Below are 20,300 nucleotides of genomic sequence, written 5' to 3' on the forward strand. Positions count from 1 at the left end.
GCCGATTGAATGATCATTGCGAGTACCGTGTGAATTACGATGAAACCAACTTTATCATGATTCACACACGGTATACGAACTTTTCAATTAATCCTATTAAATTTAATCACGCAAGACAAGCTGTTAATCAATTCACGTGTCAAGTATCATCGAGAACTAAAGTTTGTCTCTGTTTCTTTGTTTCTAAAGTCCTTTAAATTTAAATTCGTTGAGTCGTTAGTATATTTCCATATAGCTTTTACCCCATCAAATTTATTTTTTCTTAAATAGTAACATTTATTTTGTAAAATCTGTAAAACTAACCATTTTTTCTTTTCTACCATCGATTAATTAATGGTAAATCAATTTATATCAAATTTGTTAAATCAATTTCTATAACAATTAGTAATTAATATTAAAAGTCGAATAAATTAACGAGCCCCATTAGATAAATTCGTTCATTTCGTCGATAATGGAACGATTATTTCAAATTGTTTCATCGTTCGACTTTGAAAACCACTCAAGGAACTATCAGTTACACGATATCTGACTAACGCTTCGACGGATGGATAATCAACATTTAATTCACATGATCATTGTTTTTCCAGTTCACATATCATTAGCCGAATTCAATACCACGGTAAACCTGCGATACTAAAAATTACGTAATAATTTCTATTTTATAATCATTCTTTCCTACCTGGAAGAAATCGATCTTTCGTATATCATAAATCCCAATGTACGCAGCAAAGCAACTTAGAATTATACTTTTTTCTTTTCCTTGCTAAACAATTCATACTCAATTAATATTCCTGATCAATTAACCAGCCTAGCTGTCTGCTTATTATTGTATCTCTTCCAATCTGTACTATACTATACAAACAACACTGTAAATTACCATACGTAACATGGTGAAACACAGGAAATTCACAAATTCTCACTCCAAATACTCCGCAACTGCACCTCGTAATATCACTCAAATTTCCATGAGTCACCAACAGGCGAATTAAGTTAGTTAACCAAACACAGTTTGGGGAAACATATCAAACCATGCAACAACGTCGCAACGTTCTCGGCAGGTACACTCACCTGCGCGTCACCAGTTTATGTCTCTCGCTTTCCGGTCGCGTATACGTGTCGCGACAAAGCGACGAGGGAGAAGGAAGATTGCGATGGTAGTGAGAAGAGCGAGAAGGGAAAAAAGCGTGCAAACGAGTCACGAGAAAACCCAACGGTCGCGGTGAAGCAGGAGAAGCGGCTCTTTGGAATCGTAAAATCCCCGCAGTTCTCCAGTGACGTCTTCGACTTCGGCGTTGCTGTCGACGGGACGATCCACGGGAACCAAAGTCATCGTCCAATAGCCGCACACACGACGCTGGTGGGGCTCCGCTTTCGTTTGCACACGCTATAAAGCCCCGCTAATTGTCCACGCGGCGAACAGTCGGTGCGTGCCCCCTTTTAAACGACGATGTAGCGCGGCGTCCGAAAAATCGAGGATCCGTGCACCCAAGATCATTGTGACGATCGAGATCGAGCACGTGTCCTGGACTTGGATCACAGGATCACGAGAGTCGTTGCGATCCGCGATTTTTTTTGTTATTTTTCCAATTTCAGTTTTATCCTGTTGAAACAGTGAAAAGACATCCGGAAGAAGAAGAAGAAAAGAGTAAAGTTTGTTCGAAATCGACTTATCGAGTCGGACAAAAGTGAAGAAGCTAGATTTCATTTTATTTCTGTGACTTCTGCAGAGAGTTTCTCGTTTTAGAAACAAAACCACGACGAGATTTGTGATACGCCGAGTGAAGTTTCGCGTTGCTCTCGAACGATCGTGGAAAAGGTAAACGTTTGTTTGCACCGATCATTCGTATCGATGTGTCGCGTGAGACTTGAATTTTGGTACAGTGGTTCGTCGTGAAAGTATTTGAACGCTGGTCGTAAAAGGCTTTGGTGCATAATGTATGTTATCTGTTACACGAAACATTATGAAGCATATCGGGAAAAACTTGTTCGATATAACCGTACCTGTGTTATCTTAGCCGTGTCTCATTACGGTGATAATTAAACTTCAAAATGTTTCGCCTAACACACATATTATAATATCTACTATATCCATAAAGGACTTCTATAAGTATTTCAGCATTTAGCATAGATAACTTACGTATCTTTATTGTATGCGTTACATAAAATATTTAAAAATTTCTTTAGTATCGGAATGAGACATGACTATTGTAGGTCAGTCAAATTTTTAGTCAATCTGAAAACTCATATAGGAACTACTGTGATATTCATTGATCGCGAACATAATACACATGATATATTTACAAAATGTTTGCACAAATATTCAGATATTTTCACGTAAGCTACTGTATATTTGCTATTTCGCGAAGAAGGAAAAAGAATGAAGTTCTTTCATTGCTCCAATCGTGTTTTATCTTTCATTAACACTTGCGTCGATAACCTACTTAGATGACCAAATTTCCCTCGTTGAAGATAACAACTAAAAGTTTGGTATTTGCTCCGATCAAGTTACATACATACCATTTCTTCGTAATTAATCGGTCTCTTTACTTCTTCTCACTTTCACGACCAATTTAATTAAAATCCGAGCCAATGACTGCTATAACACTGCTATAATATAATAATATATGGCTCTTAAGATTGGAAGTTTCGTTAAGTATCACGATATAATGGTGGTCCGTTAATTGATCGAGATTTTGATTTGTTAAATAAACAATTTTGTCCTTATTAGTTCTTTAAAATGTCTTCGTGATGTGACAGTCAGTGTATTTGTGCTGACCCTTAATATACTGATGTGCAGTGACTTTCACGTCTACATTTATTTAGTTCAGATATTTTACTAATTATTAGAAACATACTGCAGACAATGTAGTAGAGCCTCTCTTTTCTGAAATAATAGGAAGACGAAATTTCATTTATCCAAATACAGTTTAAGAGTAATCGACAGATTCTTTAAATATTTATGAATCCATAATCAGATAATTTTTTCAACGTAAATAACTACACAGAGTTACGTTCTTTATCGTACTTCGAATCATCGAAGTTCTTCTACGAGTGCCACGAGTGCTTCGGCATGAGAAGATATCTTTTCATTAGCTTTTTCGTCTGCTGTTTTCATTTATATAAAATCGCCATTATTATCGTCTACGTGAAACATTTCATTACATCAGAATACTTACGGCTTTTCTACCGTTGCCAACATCCGAGGAATCTACGTGCTTTGAAGAATTTTCAATTATGTTTTTCTTCCTTTAATGTCTGTGATTCTGGCTTCTCCAATATCGTGTATTTTTGCTAATTTTGTTGCGCTTACATCACTTTCCAGTTTTCTCGTTTACATCGTATTTTCCTGCGATAGTTAGAACGCTTCCTAGTTTCATACCAAATTCGTATAATCACAATTCAATGAATCAAATCAAGGAAAGAGTACATTGTGTATGAACACTGACGACATACGTATGTACATATTTGAAACGGAAAAGGGCATTCGTTACGAAGAAATATTGTGTTTGGATAATAGAACGTTCGGATATTAGGCTATTTGGATAATACCGTGATATACATTTGCTACATCCATTTCGGTGTACCAATTAGGAATAAAAACATTAAAAAAACAAGTTGAAATGATTTACACAAGAAATAGAAAAATTACCACGGTATCTTAGAATGTTTTAGTATATTACGTACATCATTTTGCTTCTTTTGTTTATTTTTTCAGTAAGTGAAACACAGCGTCTGTGCCAGAATAACTAAGAGTAAGTTAGACGTTTCTGAGAAACTGTGACTAACTCCGAGTACAACATACGATAGAATGGTAATAATAGTGAAACTTATATACTAGGTAAACATTTCTAGTAGGCACTATTATGACAAAAATATAACAGTACAAAGTAACTTAGGAGTAACAGAATCATAAAGTTCTTTAAGGACCCTTTGTGAAGAAACGTCGATGATGGCATAAATATTGGTATGCTGAGAGTTGAAGGATAGACGTCTATAGAATTTTGATAGTATCTGTCAGATATCTGTATCTCGTTGAAGATCAACAGCATCGGAGATTTCCTAGAACTCTGGCTCATTTAACAGCTAATTATTTTAAAGAAGGTTAGACAGAAGAAATATGATAAATCCATTTATGTTGATTTTCTAATTATAGCGTTACTTGATGATTAAGTATAAAGTTGAAGAGGAATAAACTTACTAGATCAAAGTCCTTTAAAGCTTGCTTATTCTTTCGAAGATAACTAACAAATCCGCAAAACTTTGTAGAAAGCTGTTTAATCACAAAGTTAAATAGATCTTTGAAATAGAAAATTTGCCAGCTGTGTATTCAATCTTAACGCTAGAAACTAGCAAATCAGACAAAATCACTGACATCGGATTTGTTGTTTTTGGAATTTCTAAAAATATACAAGTGTTTTCGATAGCATCACTTAGTGTTCATCGATAGTGTTCACTTTTATTGGAACAGAAACGCGACTATATATACTTATCCATTATCGTGATATTTATCGAGACTATGTATAACATATTTAGATGGGTATCAAAAGGTCGGACGTTTTAATGATAAAATTATGTTTTTCTAAAGAACGTAAACTTAGAAAACTGCCTTCTTCTCTATGAACTTGGTATGTTTAAATGCCACGATCGACTAACAAAGCACTGTACTACAAAATACCAATCGGTGCCGATCAGTGAGAGGTAAACTCACTATTCTAGAACAGGTGGTCAAACACTGCAATTAAGCAACAAGAATAGGACAACCGTGACTCATATAGTCTTTCAGAAGCCAAAATGATTAACTCTTTGTACACTAGTTCTTGCGCATTATCCTGGCACACGGCGTAAGCGTTCAATTTTTCTAGAAGAGAAATTACTTCCATAAGCTCAATTTGTCGCAAAAAAGAACGCCGTAAACAATCATAAATTCCAAGATGAATAAGAAAAAAATAATTCCAATGTTGTCGCTGGACCATGGACTTTTATCATATAAAGCGATAATTAATCTAACTTACTCATTGTGTATTACAACAAATTTTTATTTCATTCGTTGCTTATTATGCAAAAGCTTATTCGCGTTAAATATGGTAGAACTCGATTAATTAATCGAACTTTTACCGATTTGAAGCACTCACTTGAACGTGAGCTCGTATCACGCGAAAAATGATGAGTAGCGAAGAAAATTGGTGAACTCTTGTTATATGAATTCCAATCGATCCATATAAATTGTCCGTCAGGAAAATCAGATAATTGGGATTGCAATCTTAAATAAAATGTCTGTTTCTATCGACTACAATAAGTGTTTTAATGTATCATATTAAGAAACAATTAACTCGATAACGCCATTATAAATAAATAAATAGAACGATAATTCCTCGAAAACGATGGTATTCCAATATTAATAACAGATTTCTTTCCTTTCTTTTCTTCGTTTTGCCTTACGACCAAGAAGAACACCAATCAATAGGAAGACTTACGGTTGGAAGTGAAACCAAACGATCGTTCCACTTTGTATTGTTACGAGTCTGTAAGTTTGACTTTGTAGTTTGTGCGAGTTCCGCGAGATCAAAACGCTATGCTGTATCTCGTGTGCATCGAATGAATTTCAATGGCTCGATCGCGATCACGATCGCTTTCCCTGATCGATTCGAAGGCGAGAAAACTGGCCCCGCAGGGAAAAATCACGTATGCAAACTATATGTATCCATGCTAGCCATGATCGCTCTTATTAATTAGTTCTGGGATGTAATAGTTGTTCAAGGTGCGCACTTTTGTGTAACCGGTTACCGAGAACGTTTGACACTCGAGTTATGACGATCGTTACGAGCCTCCATTTTCATTGGTGCGTCGGTGGACGAGTTATTGCTACTCTGCTATGCGTTTTCAATCGGGAAAGGTCGGTTTTGAAGCTGTGTTCAATATTCACGCGTAGCTTTTGCTGGAGCATACGTTTCTCATTAATTTCACGGATCGATTACTTTGGGGAGGTTTCTTACATTTTTTAATCGTAAAATTATTGGTTGTAAGATTTTTTTGATATACCATATTCTAAGAGATCTCGCTTTTTTAATGTTGTAACAATTTTCTAGAAATTGCAATGTAATTCTTAATCGAATTTTTGAGCCAGAATTATTTAAAATCATTATATCTAGCAATGCACGAGAAATATCGCAATACTTGTTTCATATAAGTTATTATATATACACACAGACAAATTATTTACATGCACAAATATCGCTTGCATTTTTTTGTCAGAATAAGGACGGTACCTGATGGGAAAATTCGTATTAATTTAGGTGGTCCTGGCTTAACGTTAGGGATAAACACGTGTTCGTTTTATTGCACGCTTTACGCACAATCCGGAAATCAATGCTAACTTAGTCGATCGTTGTTCAAAGCGAACAATTTATCACAACTGACTAGTTGCTACGTAGGAATGTGTTTATTCAGTATTTTTGTTAAGGAAAATGTATTTTTAGTGTTGTATACTTCATGTATATACAGATGCAGCTACGACTCGGATAATTACTGATTAATGATAGCAATCTGCTATAATTGACTAATACTTACTATAATACGTTTACCTATTTTGCATACAATTTCTTTTATCTTTTTTTTTTTTTTTTTTACTATGAGCAAATGGTGTTGGATCGAACGCATTATGTATCTTTTTCAAATTTTCTTATTTTATATTTTATATTTTTATTTTATAGCTTCCTTGAAAATTCTATGAAAATTAGGATTTTTAATGATTCGAAGATTAGAAAATTCGAAGATCGTGAGATTAGAAGATTCGAAAATTTAGACTGAACAATTTGGAGATTTGCAACCTTGTGAATTAAAAGATCCAGAATTTGTTAGACTTATTAAAAAATGGTGTATTCAAAAATAGCATATTCTCTTTCGAAGACATTTTTCTCAATTTATCCTATTGGAAAGTACAAACTTCATATATCACTTGAATCTCGATTAGAATCTCAATTAAAGTAGTCATCATTCCACATAATCATTATCGCCAAAAATGCCATTCAATTTGTGGTAGAAAAATTCTTTTCTCGTGTCCATCGACATACCGTTGTAACGTAAAGTGCGTTACAGTATACGCGAAATAATTTATGCAAATGTTACCAAGACCCTAGAAAATAACAGTTATGTCACGGACTGGTCACTTCCGGTTCTCTCGTCATTAATACTCTTTGTTTTATCTAAGTTCGTGGTAATCGCAACGAACATTAATTACACAGAACCGTAATAAATAACCATCTACACTTATGAAACATCTATGTATGGACTATTAATCGAACGCGATCATCTCGTAGATTTCGTTAAAGATCAAATCTAACCGCAATTATCTTACAAAAAATGTCATTAAATTAATAATATTTTAAACGAACTTAATTCTACGAGAAATTTCATTGAACGCTAGTAAATTAACGATATTTAAATAATAAATAATATTTCATCAAATAAAGAAATAATTAATCAATTAAAACTTGCAGGAACGATTTTATAATCGATTTAATCATCGATCTATTTTCGAAATGATTTGCAAGATTGAGATCTGAATCGTGTAAATTGCACGGTGTAAATATCATATCGTGTTGTACGATGGTTGAAAAAAAGCGAGTTTGTGCAAAAGGGGATTTCTCTTTGGGGTATGAAAGGTTTCTTAGAAGACGAAGGTGGTTGGGAAAGAGTTTAATTGGCGGAAAATTAAGGATTCAATTATCAAAGGGAGCAAAAGCTTTCGCGCGTATATTTTATATTGAAAATGATTGCTCTTGATTCAACGTTTATAACGTTAGCCTTCGTGAAGTAAAAGTAAAATGGCGTTCGCTAACGGTGTCGAATTTTTTCTTAACGATTCTAGTTGAATAATATCACGAATTTGTCGGGATTATTGTAACAATAATTTTACTTACTTGTTTTAATTATCCAGTAATTAACTGTAGTAATCGTTCACTGATAGAATCAAATTTTTATCGAAAATTTTATTTAAACAAGATTCAAAGATTAATACAAATTACTATGGAGCTACAATAATTTCGTTTACTTCTTTCATAAGCACACAATCTTTACGATAAATATCTTCCTTGATAATTTTATTTATGTAATACCTACTTGGATTTTTTAATAATTAACTATAATTGCTTTTTTATTGGTGCTTGTTTCTTAACTGAATAATCTTTAAAAAAAAAAGGCAACAATCGTGTGACATTCTGCACAGTGTCAAAATAAGCAGGAACCGGAGGTATGGTGCTCTATTATTTAAAATTTTCATTAATTGTCTTTAGAATTAATTATTATTTACACATTACGCACGATACATTTTGTGTATTTCATGATCATTTCTTCTAAACAAACTCTTCTATTCCAATGACAATTTACATCTGATTACATTACATTTTTATTTAACAATCCTCACGTCTCAAAAATATTATCTTCCTATTTGCAAAAAGGATCTAATAAGAAGCAAATTATTTAAAGGACACTCCAGTTAGAACGTACAAGTGACAGCAATAAGCCTTCGATAGTATCCTCCTTTTTGCAATAACCTTGCAAAAATGTTCAAGGATCTTTCCTTTTCTCTTCCTCTCTAGCAAATTCAAATCACTTTTTCCAGTACACTCTGTATCACCTTGAATTAGCCTTTACCTAAGATTATATCGTGTCAAAAAGTAGCATGGCAATATATCTAGACAATACAAACATCTACTTCCTTTCATCTCGACTTTAGATTTCATCTTCTTCATCTTGATTTCAACAATGTCGTTCACCTCACCTTGAACCCGTTTAAGAAAATTTAGCGAAGAAGAGATTTCTCCGCTTAATAAGAGAAACATCATAACACGTTGATAAACATGAGAAATTATCCGGCTAAATGTAACGAAGAGATAGACATAAGAGAACTTGCTACTAAAACAACAGTCGCTCACGTGAAAGTACTCGGGCACTTAAACAAACCTTTGGTGATTTTTATACGAGACACTTTGAGATTTCATTGACACTGAAGTGAGACACGATCGTCGTAATTACATTGAGAAAATTTGAAACAGATCTAAACGTGTATATAGAAATTTCATATATTTATTGGAAACATATATTATTGTTATTTTATATATAAAAATTACCAGAGTATTTGAGCAGTCAATTATTCGCTAAATTAATAAGAATAATAAGCCACGATGTACGTAGTAAAATCATCATCATGTGTTATATACATATTAATTTTTCATTTAACATATATATTTGCGAAATATATATACATTGTCTCATGTATATATATCTTCAATATACAATCTCAGATTGATTCCAAATTTTACTATTATAATCTCGATAATCGTATCTCGTTAGAGTGCTAACGAAATTATAGAACGTTTCGTGATATGAAAGTGTTCGAGTACTTCCGTGAGCCACTGTATATCATAAGATCGATCACCTTGATCGTTTATCGATCTGTATTCCTAAAACACATAAAAAGGTATGAACGCATTGCAACACGAATTTATTCGGCGACCTAATAAGACCCCATTCACCTTGAACTTAGTTTCCTCGTAACGTGTAATTTGAGTTAAGTAGGTGATCGAGGATCATTGATTCGCAGATATCGAGATAATGACAGTCATGGTGGAGTCCGTAAAAGCCGAGGAGGGCGAACGTCCGAAGATCGAAACCTTCGACGACATACTACCGTACGTTGGCGAGGCCAGCCGCTACCAATGGTTCCTTTTCATCATGCTCCTTCACCTTCGTCTACGCGTTCCTCTACTTCACGCATTTCTTCATCACGCTATTGCCAGCTGAACACTGGTGTACCGTTCCGGAACTCGAACGATGGAACCTCACAGACAAACAAAAGTAAGTGACACTTCATGTGCAATTTGTCTTATTTGAATTATTGAGTTATACGTAACGAACGATCCTACATAGTTTCTTTATGTTCGAATTTACCCTGTTACGCGATAGACATTTTCAGCTCGGGCAGATCGAAATGGTCAATAATCATGTTGATCGTATAACAAATCAATACATGTTTTCATTAAAGACGTTCCTTTCGATGTCTAGAATTAACCACCTTCTATAGGAGACAATTTATATGCATATGTACATATCTGTTCAAGTCACGTGCACGTAGTTTAAACCAGGCTTCTCGAAAGCCTGTTTGTTTTCCATGCAGGTCGCAATAAATATTCTCGACGACAGAATCTTCCACTTGCACGGAGATTTCCATTTTCTCAGCTGTGATAGCGTATCGCATCGCGACAATTTGTTTCTTTAAAACCACAATATAATATCTGATAACTTGCACGAAACAACTGTGTTTATTGAATCAGGAAAACCCAAGTATCGCGTTGTATATGTAAATGCATATGTAAATATCGTGTCGTACGGGAGTGGGGGAGATACCTATAACCAGTTTGCGACGAGATAAAAATAGTTGGAAATCGCGATTCCATAGTTATACTATTATCAACGTCTTTTTCACGTGTTCTATTTCAAGAACGTAAGGAATTACTTGTGAAAGGATAGGAAGTCTGGATGGCACGATTCCAACGAATCGTGTTACCATTCTTGACGACGCATGCGAGATCTGGTTTTCTACGATGCGTCAACGAGGAAAATCGTTCGTTACGCTTGTTTTCCATTGAATCACCCTGGCCAAGGCGAAACTATCGCTTTGTAGATCGACGATTTCTTAGCGTTCCGGGGGCCCGCCGGAAACCAGTTTGGTCGACGACCTCCGGCAGATTCTAGACGTTCACGTGTTCCGCGAACTGATCGGCTAGGAAATTCTTTTTCGTTTCGCATAATTTCTCGAATCTCCCCGCGTACCGTTTATTTGTCTGGAAATAGACTCACCGATACGTGCAGCGATCGGTAATTAAATCCCAACACAATTCGAATGCCTCGGAGTGCAACAGATACGGGACGATCGTCCTTCCAGCTCTTGCCTTTGTTCCTATTTTTACGGTCATTGTCTCTTTTCCTCTTTTATATTTTGTGCTTTTGTTTTCCTGTTGTTTTATTTTTTCACCTTTCTCATTTTTGATTTTTTTTTTTTTTTTTTTGAAAAAGCAGATTTATAAATAATAAATAGGCCGCGGATTTTTATGCGAATTTTATTTTTACAGAAAATTTAAAAATGCGAAAATGTAAACACTATTAAAGATAATGTGTTATTACTGTTACTGATATCGTCGTTATTCTTTATTAGAGAAATTATTATAGATTTTTATATTGTTATGTATATTACTTTTGTCACATTTTTTATTTAAACAGGATTCGAATTAAGTTTCAAGGAATTGGACTAATTTAAGATTAGGATTAAAAACTATGCACTTTTGAGTAGAAATTTCATCTTAGTTTTCCAATTTCTCTCCCTCTCTCTACCATTTGCTGTCATTTTTCCTTGGTTATTTAAAAAAAGATAAGAAAATCAAAGGAAAATTAGTATTCTTAAAAATACTTCTTGCAAATTTCATCATCGTTAATGTAACGTATTCTTGTTTTATGTAGGATTGCACTATCGATCCCTCCAGCGTCGAGTGAGGAATTGCTGGCGGAAGGTGCGACTTCGTTTTCGCGATGTAACATGTACAATGTGAACTATACCGACATATTGGAGAGTGGTATCAGAGAGGCAGACCCATCCTGGCCAATAAAACCATGCCAATATGGATGGACCTTTAATCACACGATGATACCATACAAATCTATAGCTGTCGAGGTAAAATCACAAGAGAAAATTATATTCTTTATATAAAGTAACTTCAAACACCGATTAACAAATTTTTATTTAAATTAAAACTGTTGGAACCGTCGTTCTATAAATATTTACGGTCTTTCATAAAGCTGCTGACGATAGCATATAATGCAGTCATTATAAAAGAAGTCCTTGTTGGTTGCACGAACTTAGACGTAGGTGTAATTACTTGTTATGCTGTTTGCATCTTAACAGAGCTCGTTTATAACGGAACATAAAATTAACCTTGTCATCCTTAATTATTTGTACGTCTCGGCGTATTAAATCACGAACATGAATCCGTTTATATAATATCGCATAAATCGAAAAGTGAAAGTTACAACTGTACAATAGACAGATATTTCGAATTGAACGTATAAATACGCACTTGGTAACTTCTTACGACTCAAGACATTTTTATCGAATATTTATTGTTATTATTATTATTTCTGTAGTAACTTGTGGATTCTTAGAGTAAGTGATAAGTGATGATGGTAGAGTTTAAAGTTTGATGTATTTTAATGAGTGATATTCGATAACAAAAGGACAGACTACGATATCGTCGCAAGCCGACTCACACTCCGTATCCGCTCAACTCGCACTCTGCTTCTCGACTGCCTCTCTGGCCGTTGTAGCACTCTATTGTCTATTGCTGGGCCCACCGCACACGTGTTCTACAGACGCTCGTAGCCAGGGTCACGTAGGTCTTTTCGGCAAAGCTATTTACCTGAAGGACTCGGTAATGCATTGATGGAACCGACAGCGCCTCGGCTCTCGCGACATTGTCTGTAGTTAGCTCGACATTTCCTAGGCCCTTCTTCCCGATACTACATTTCTAATTTCTATTTCTGCTATTTTATTACTAAAAAAGTCCTACTTAAATCGGGAGATACTATCTTCTACTTAACAAATTTATATTCCTTCCACTATGACAAATTCTCTAATCATATCCAAGAATTATGCAAACTACCTCTACTATTTTATTACTAAAAATATTACCAAAAGACTACAATTAACTAACCTACGACTCAGGTTTTCAATTCTGATGATATTAAAAAACTACGGAATTTATTACTCGTCCTTTCGTCGTCTTCCTTATTCTCTTCACCTTCTATCGATTTTCTAACCACGCGGTGTTTTTTCATAACTAGCCGCAATTATAAAGCATCCCCCTTTTCTGTTTCAGCTGGAATGAGTATGCGACCACGCATTCCTTGGCTCAGCAGCACAATCGGCCTTCTTCGTCGGCAGCATTCTTGGAGGCTTAATATTCGGTTACATAGCCGACCATTGTGGCAGAATTCCAGCGTTGGTTGCGTGCAACGCGGTTGGTTTCATCGCGTCTGTCGGCACTGCGTTTTGCAACAGCTTCTGGAGCTTCTGTCTGGCGAGATTAGTCGTCGGTACCTCGTTCGATAACTGCTTCAACGTGCTTTTCATTATCGGTGAGTCATCGAGAAAATTATAAGAGAGAAAAAGCTGTTGAGAATAGGAAAACTATAATTTATGACCTAATAATGAGGCGCCGGTATCGGTCCCGTTTTACGTAACGATTAACTATTTATGACGTGTTTGAATAAATGTTTATTGCCCTATGTCGGTTTGTTTTTTCTTAAGTCAAATTTTTATTCGAATTTTACGATATCAATTTTAAGATATTTAATGGTAAATGATTTTACTGAAACTTTATATTTTGGAATTATATCTCGTAATTTGAAATTTGTTGTGTAATTGTATATCTAGTTTGGTATTAAAATTACATGTGTCTAGGGATACTTTAAGATATTTTATTTTAAACGACAGGATACTTAATTCTGTATACTTTTCTGGTATGAAATTATATCTTTCGAGTGACCTATTTCCCTATGGAGAATAATCTTCGGTTATACCACGATTACTGAGGCACTCTCCGTTCGATATTGAGATGAAAGCAGTGTTCCTTTTAAAATTCTTTTTAATTCAAAACGATCTTACATTGTCGATGTTAATGATTTATAAAATCTACAAATAAGTCTGAATATTTGAAATTAGATTGGTAAAAAACGAAGAAAGGACAAACCTAAAGGAAATAAGGAAACAATATTATTATATCAAATGAAGAAACGAAATTGACGAAACATTTGGGAAGATTTCTATAACGATGTAATACAATAACGATATCACGAATTATTCTTTCAGTGATCGAATATGTCGGTCCGAAATATCGAACTCTGGTAGCGAACATGTCGTTTGGACTTTATTTCGCGGCAGCCTCGAGTCTTTTGCCTTGGATCGCATATTGGATCTCAAATTGGAGGATCCTCAGCATGGTCACCGCATGTCCTATGGTGGTTGCGTTTGTAGGACCATGGATTGTTCCTGAAAGTGCACGGTAGTTTAATTCCAATTTCTTTTTCATTATAAAAATATAATACAAAGAAATTTCGTAAGTAAATTAGTATACGATAGTATAGTAGACATTTAATCTTACCTCGTCCTTTGGATTATTTTTGTATCTTCGTATCATCGGAAAATTCTTTAAAAATAATCCTCAAAGAAATATAAGAAATTTCTTTTACGTTAAAGTTTCTCTTAAAACATCAAAAGTCCTTTGAGACCGGACCATAAAAATTCCAAAATTATAGCTGAATTAAATTGGGTAATATTTTATCCAGCAATACATACTATCTTGGGATCGGTTATTACATCGATTCCTCTGTCTCGTAAATAAAACATAATAAAACATCTCAAGGTCAACATCTTTCTCTCGATAAGCCATCACATTTTTAGCTGTGCAAAATAAATGATTGATGCGTAACTAGACAGCTCTATTCAAATTTGCACAAAAAGTTTGTCGATACAAAAGGTTGGTGAAAGTGATGATTTTGAAAATTTCTTACAGGCTTTTATAACGTTTGCGTATTTCATATACTTCCGTAGTTGGTACATAACCAGTGGCAGGGTGGACAAAGCGATCGAGATGCTGAAAAACTTCGCTAAAGTGAACGGTAAAGAGGTGAAGCAAGAAATATTCGACGAATTTGAGAAAAGTTGCAAGGCGATGAATGAGAAGGATCAATCGCATAATCAATACACTGTCCTACATCTCTTCAAGCTGCCACGACTTGGTCGTATCACTATCATGCTCATCATTTATTGGTAAGTTAACCTTTCCAACATCAATCGAACAAACTACACAGCTAGAACTTTTTACTTGTAAATTCTCAGCAATGATTACAATATTATTTTAGAAAAAACTAAGACACCAGAGAAACTTATAATCATATACGAAAAGATATACAGGGTGGTTGGTAACTGATGGTACAAGCGGAAAGGGGGTGATTCTACGCGAAAAAAGAAGTCGAAGATATAGAATAAAAATTTTTTGTTTGAGGTTTTGTTTTCGAGAAAATCGACTTTGAATTTTCGCTCGGAAAAATTAAAAAAAAATTCTATTCTATATGTCGGGCCTAGCCACGTGTGATGTTGCCTCGGAGGTGTCGATACAATGGGACATACGTTGTATTAATAATCAAACTTCAGGCAGAAACTGCCTAGCAACGGCGTTTGGAACCTTCTCGATGCTTCCAAACGGGTATAGAAAACAAATGCAATCGTACAGCGAGAAAAATTCCACGAGGCTGGCATTCGTGTGATTGCTTTGGAGAGTGATACATCGAGCATTTTCAACAATCGTATTTTGCGCCTAAGATTAGTTTACGTTTAGTGAAGAGTTATCCCGTTGACTGTGGATTCGTTTGAACCCAAAGACATTGTTAATAGTGTTCATTAAACTTATTATTCATACAATTTATTATTCACTAATTTTATCATTCGTTAAACTTATTATTCATTAGACTTATTATTTGTTAAGCTTTGTGATAGTCCTGTATATACGTGTAAATATAATCTCGGCTTTGTGGAACAATGGCTAATTCACGTGAAGAGTTGTTACAAAATTCTAACCATAACCCGACATATATTTTCGACTTCTTTTTTCGCGTACAACACCCGCTTTCCGCTTGTATCACCAGTTACCAACCACCCTGTAGATAGGAAAGGTATTCAATTTTATACTTCCTTTACGTTTCTTATATTTTCTTTGTTTTTAATACTATGATAATTCTGAATCTTCCTGCATTTCCTAAAATAAAATTAACTAAGAATATGTTCTTAACTCTCAGCCTCACGATATTCCAATTATATTACACCGTTAATTCAACCAAGTTACCAATCAGCCTCGACGCTACTTCCCTGTCTTTATAAAACCAGTATTAAAATAGACACAAATTACCATAAACTAGATACAAACTACTCGAATGAACATTAAGAGAGTATATGGGGCATTTTATGTGGGTCATTAAGAATCTGCTTAAGTATATAATTAGCATCGATAAACGTCAAACGCGAGGGAACGAGTATGCGAAGGATTAATAAACGATTTTGAAGTCCAGCGTGATTTATGTATGACTCGGCTGATTCTTTTCTAGGTTGCTGATGGTGTGGGTGTTCGACGGCCACGTTTGGAACATGAAACTTCTGGACCCCGACGTTTTCACGTCGTTCTCTTTAGCGTCCCTCACGGAACTTCCGGCCGCTGTTCTACTCGCCCTTTTCCTCGACAGATGGGGCAGACGATGGATGGGTTTCGCATCGATGTTCCTCTGTGGCATTTTCTCCTTCGTTGCCATCGCTACCCCCTCTGGTAACATTTTTTCTTTTTTTTTTTTTTTTTATTTCTTGATAAATGACTTGTCAATCGATATTATTCAATAAAATAGCAGGAACGTGTGAATAGCAGTGAGAAAGCGGGGGTGAATTTTATAGAAAAAATCCGGTTTTATCGATCGACGGTCGTTTTAAAAAGCGCTTTTCTGAAGCTTCTCCAGTGAAAGCTTTGGGAGATTGAGAAATGAAAGCTCGTGCTTGATGCAAGAATAATGTTTTTGTTAGATAGTAAGGAGATAAGCGGTGGCGTTAGGGGATATCCGCGTTTTCAAGGACATTAAGGAGTGGAAAATAGACATTTTTTAATCCGTATTTAGAATAGAACGTTGTAGTTATAAAACAATTTACTATTTTTATTTCCTCATCTTGCAACAAAATTTTCCTTCGAATTCTCTTTTATCGTTTATAGACAACAGACTTGAACGACATAATAATATAGACCCGTATTATTTAAAATCATATTATAGAGAATTTACAATTATACAATCCGGTCATTTTACTTAGTATTAATAATAATCGAATCTTATAAAATCTTTTTATACAAATATTCCTCTTCTCTTCTTTTCTTTTTCTTTTTCGCCTTTAAATCCTATTCCATTAACGATTGACATTTATTTCTCAACGTCACATACTCGACAGGGATGACATTTAATTTTTAATTGGACCATGCGCGCATCGGGCGTATGTATCGTGCGTGGAATGCGGCGATCGTGGCATTTACATATTTCTCAACTTATTCAAGGTTCGACAACGGTTGCCATGGCGATTATAGCGCGTCTTGGGGTGAATATCGCCGCGAATATTGGTTTCCAATATGCAGCGGAAATGCCGCCGACTGTGGTGAGAGCTCAGGGCGTGTTTTTAATCCATATCATCGGTTATATCGCCCACATTTTGGGACCTTACATTATTTATCTGATAAGTGAATCGAAATTTTTGTTAACGACATCGTATTTCTACGATCCGAAAATTACTCAACCTCTTTTTTAATTTACGACTAATATTATTTGTTATTGAAATACGTTTTTTTAAGTTGGTTTAATTTGTAGAAAAATTATGTTCCTTGTCGGCCATGGATTCTTCTTGTGATCTTACGAATCACGGAAACAAGATGGATTTTCGATATATTTTCCTTCGTTTCGTTTTTTTGCGAAGGAAATGTAACTTTTCTATTGTCTGTAATTATTTACAGGTTTGCGATACTACACTATAGCTTCGTTTCTAAATGAAACGAATGTTTACAAAATCTCGTTATACAGGTAACATCAATGATCCTTTGTATATTGACAACTTCTTCAAATTCTGTCTTTAACCAATATTCTTTATTAATATTTAAAAGAATATTAAGTATACAGAAAATACGAAGAGGAATATTTGCGAGGACACTCTTGATTAATGTGTAAGTTATTCTGTTTTGAATTATAAATTTACATCAAAGTATACTACTATTTGTGTAATGTTATTACTGAAAATGAACTTATGGAAGTATCCATTTATTTCCCGAAAATCGAAGGGAAATTAAGGAATTAGCGGAAAGCGGAATTAATCGCTATTACTTCTAAAAGAGGTATAAAGGGAAGCGTATAAAAGGGAGAATATTTTTCGTTTAATTTAGGTTGACATTGATCCATCTTTACCGCTGGTTGCCCTCGGTTTGCTGTCTTTTGGACACGCCTTCCTGACCCTTGGCTTGCCAGAAACGTTGAACCAGGAATTACCAGAAACCCTACAGGAGGGTAACGACTTCGGCAAGGAACAAAGTTTCTGGTGGGTTCCGTGTATATCCTCGTAAGTATAGATTCTATAATATTCTTCCTCCGCCTTATGTCAATATAAATTTACTAATAATCGTTTATTTCAATTTGACAGGAGCAAAATGCTGAAAAAATCTTATAGAAAGAAGAAAGGCCTTTCAAATCCAGCGTTTACTGGAAGTGTTCAAAAAATGGATTGTACTAGGTTATAGTGGTTAGATTTGGCGACGGCGCGAAACTTGCCAGTAGGGTAAAACTTACCAGTGGCATGAAACTTGTCAATGGCATGAAACTTGTCAATGACATGAAACTTGTCAGTGACATGAAATTGCCAGTGGCGTGAAACTTGCCAAATTTGTTGTAAATATAGTTATTAAACGTGTGCATGTGATGTTAGATGTTAAGATATTACGAACGTATTGAGATTGGAGAGCTATTGAGAGAAACTAGGAGGAAGTATCGATTATTGCAGTGAAAGAGACAAGAATCGTCAAATTACACAAAGTATACGTTTAAGCAATTAATTGACGCTTCATCGACGAAGTAGCTTTGTTGCACACAAGATAATTTTCTTTAAAGTGTATCTTTTTTCAATTGGAATGACTGTATAAAAATGTGAAGAAATTTAAAGAATTCAGAACGCGGCATTTAAAGTACGTTGCGTTCACATATTGCGATGTAATTATTTCGCGTACTATAACGTCGGTAAAGTGTTGGAAATGAGAAACGATTCGAGTATCTTATGTAAATGTACAATTAAATTCAGTATTGGATATACGTATCAAAGGAAACGATATATAAGGAAATAATATACCATAGTATTTATGCATCTTTCGCTTTAAAAATCGAAAAGAAAGATCTATATCTTTTTCTTCTTGCTCTTTTTCTTCTTTTCTCGTTGAAGGAATACTCTAGTTGAATTGATTTAACTATGAAATACCGTGAATAACAAAGGATTGCCACGAGACTCGAAACACAAAAAGAGAGCTGTCTTCGCGCATTGTCAAGCTTTCAACTTGTCTCCTTTATTACGAATCGCCTTTGTATCAATATAGGTGATTCATAAATCGCCGACACTTGAAATGAGAGTTTCGATCGACTTTTAAACCGAAGTGTATTTTGCGTTCGCTCGATCAACGTGGCTTTTTTTCATCATCCATTTATGCATCAACACGTTGAATGCTTTGAAAACTCTGAGATCTCTGTTATTTAATTTAAATATATACATACATATATATATATATATATTATTCTAATGAAACATCAAGATTGAAATTCTTTTATGATATTTTCTTTTTTATGATCTTTCAGTATTAATACGAGAAATATCTCTATTTGATATATTTAGATATAATAAGAATATTACTTCTAATAAGTATCCTTGAATTCGTAATTACTGATCATACATAAAATGGAATGCATTAAAACAATTAATTGCTAAGCGTTCATTAGCTACCATCATACCCAATTGAGATTATAAAATGAAAGTTGTAGGATCTTTTTAAGCAGGAATTTTTTTTAATACAAAGGATATTAACATAATGTTCGACATTCTTCCGAAATTGTTCTGTTTAAATCCAATGGAAAAAGAAGTAAATAATTTATAGAATTATATACAAATTTTAGAAGAAAAATTGATAGATAATGAGTTAATTTTGAAAATGCTCAGTGTTACGACCGTTCGCGGAGAGACGCGGTCGCGAGGAAAACGCGTCAGCGAGAGGCGTAAATTCTCGCTACGATTCGGTGAATCGACGCCGCGAAGTAGTCGTTCCCCTGTTTCGGTTAAGATAACAGAGGTGGTTGAATGAATATGACACAGTATAGTAAGTTATATTTCACCGTTTATTCCACAACTTATAACGAAGGCAGTTACACTGGTGCGTATGTACCAGATGAATGAGTGACTGATCTGCGGGTGTGTCTACCCGCTCGAAGGATGTTGACCGTTCGAAGGATGTAAAATCAGTACCGTCTTGGGAGACGATGATGTGTCGGAGGAAAGCTAAGGGTGGGTGTGTCTAGCGCACGGGACCATCGGATCTGTTGGTGACGATTTTAGTTAGAAGAGTGAGGGAAATAGTCTTCGTTTCTAATTG

General features: G+C 34.9%; 1 pseudogene; it reads left to right on the forward strand.

Moving 5' to 3' along the window:
* Window positions 1-1,325: 1,325 nt before the first annotated feature.
* LOC126876820 (carcinine transporter-like) lies at window positions 1,326-18,236 on the forward strand (annotated as a pseudogene).
* The last annotated feature ends 2,064 nt before the right edge of the window (window positions 18,237-20,300 follow it).

This window comes from Bombus huntii, unplaced genomic scaffold (genome assembly GCF_024542735.1).
Source record: "Bombus huntii isolate Logan2020A unplaced genomic scaffold, iyBomHunt1.1 ctg00000097.1, whole genome shotgun sequence".
NCBI classification, from domain to species: domain Eukaryota; kingdom Metazoa; phylum Arthropoda; class Insecta; order Hymenoptera; family Apidae; genus Bombus; species Bombus huntii.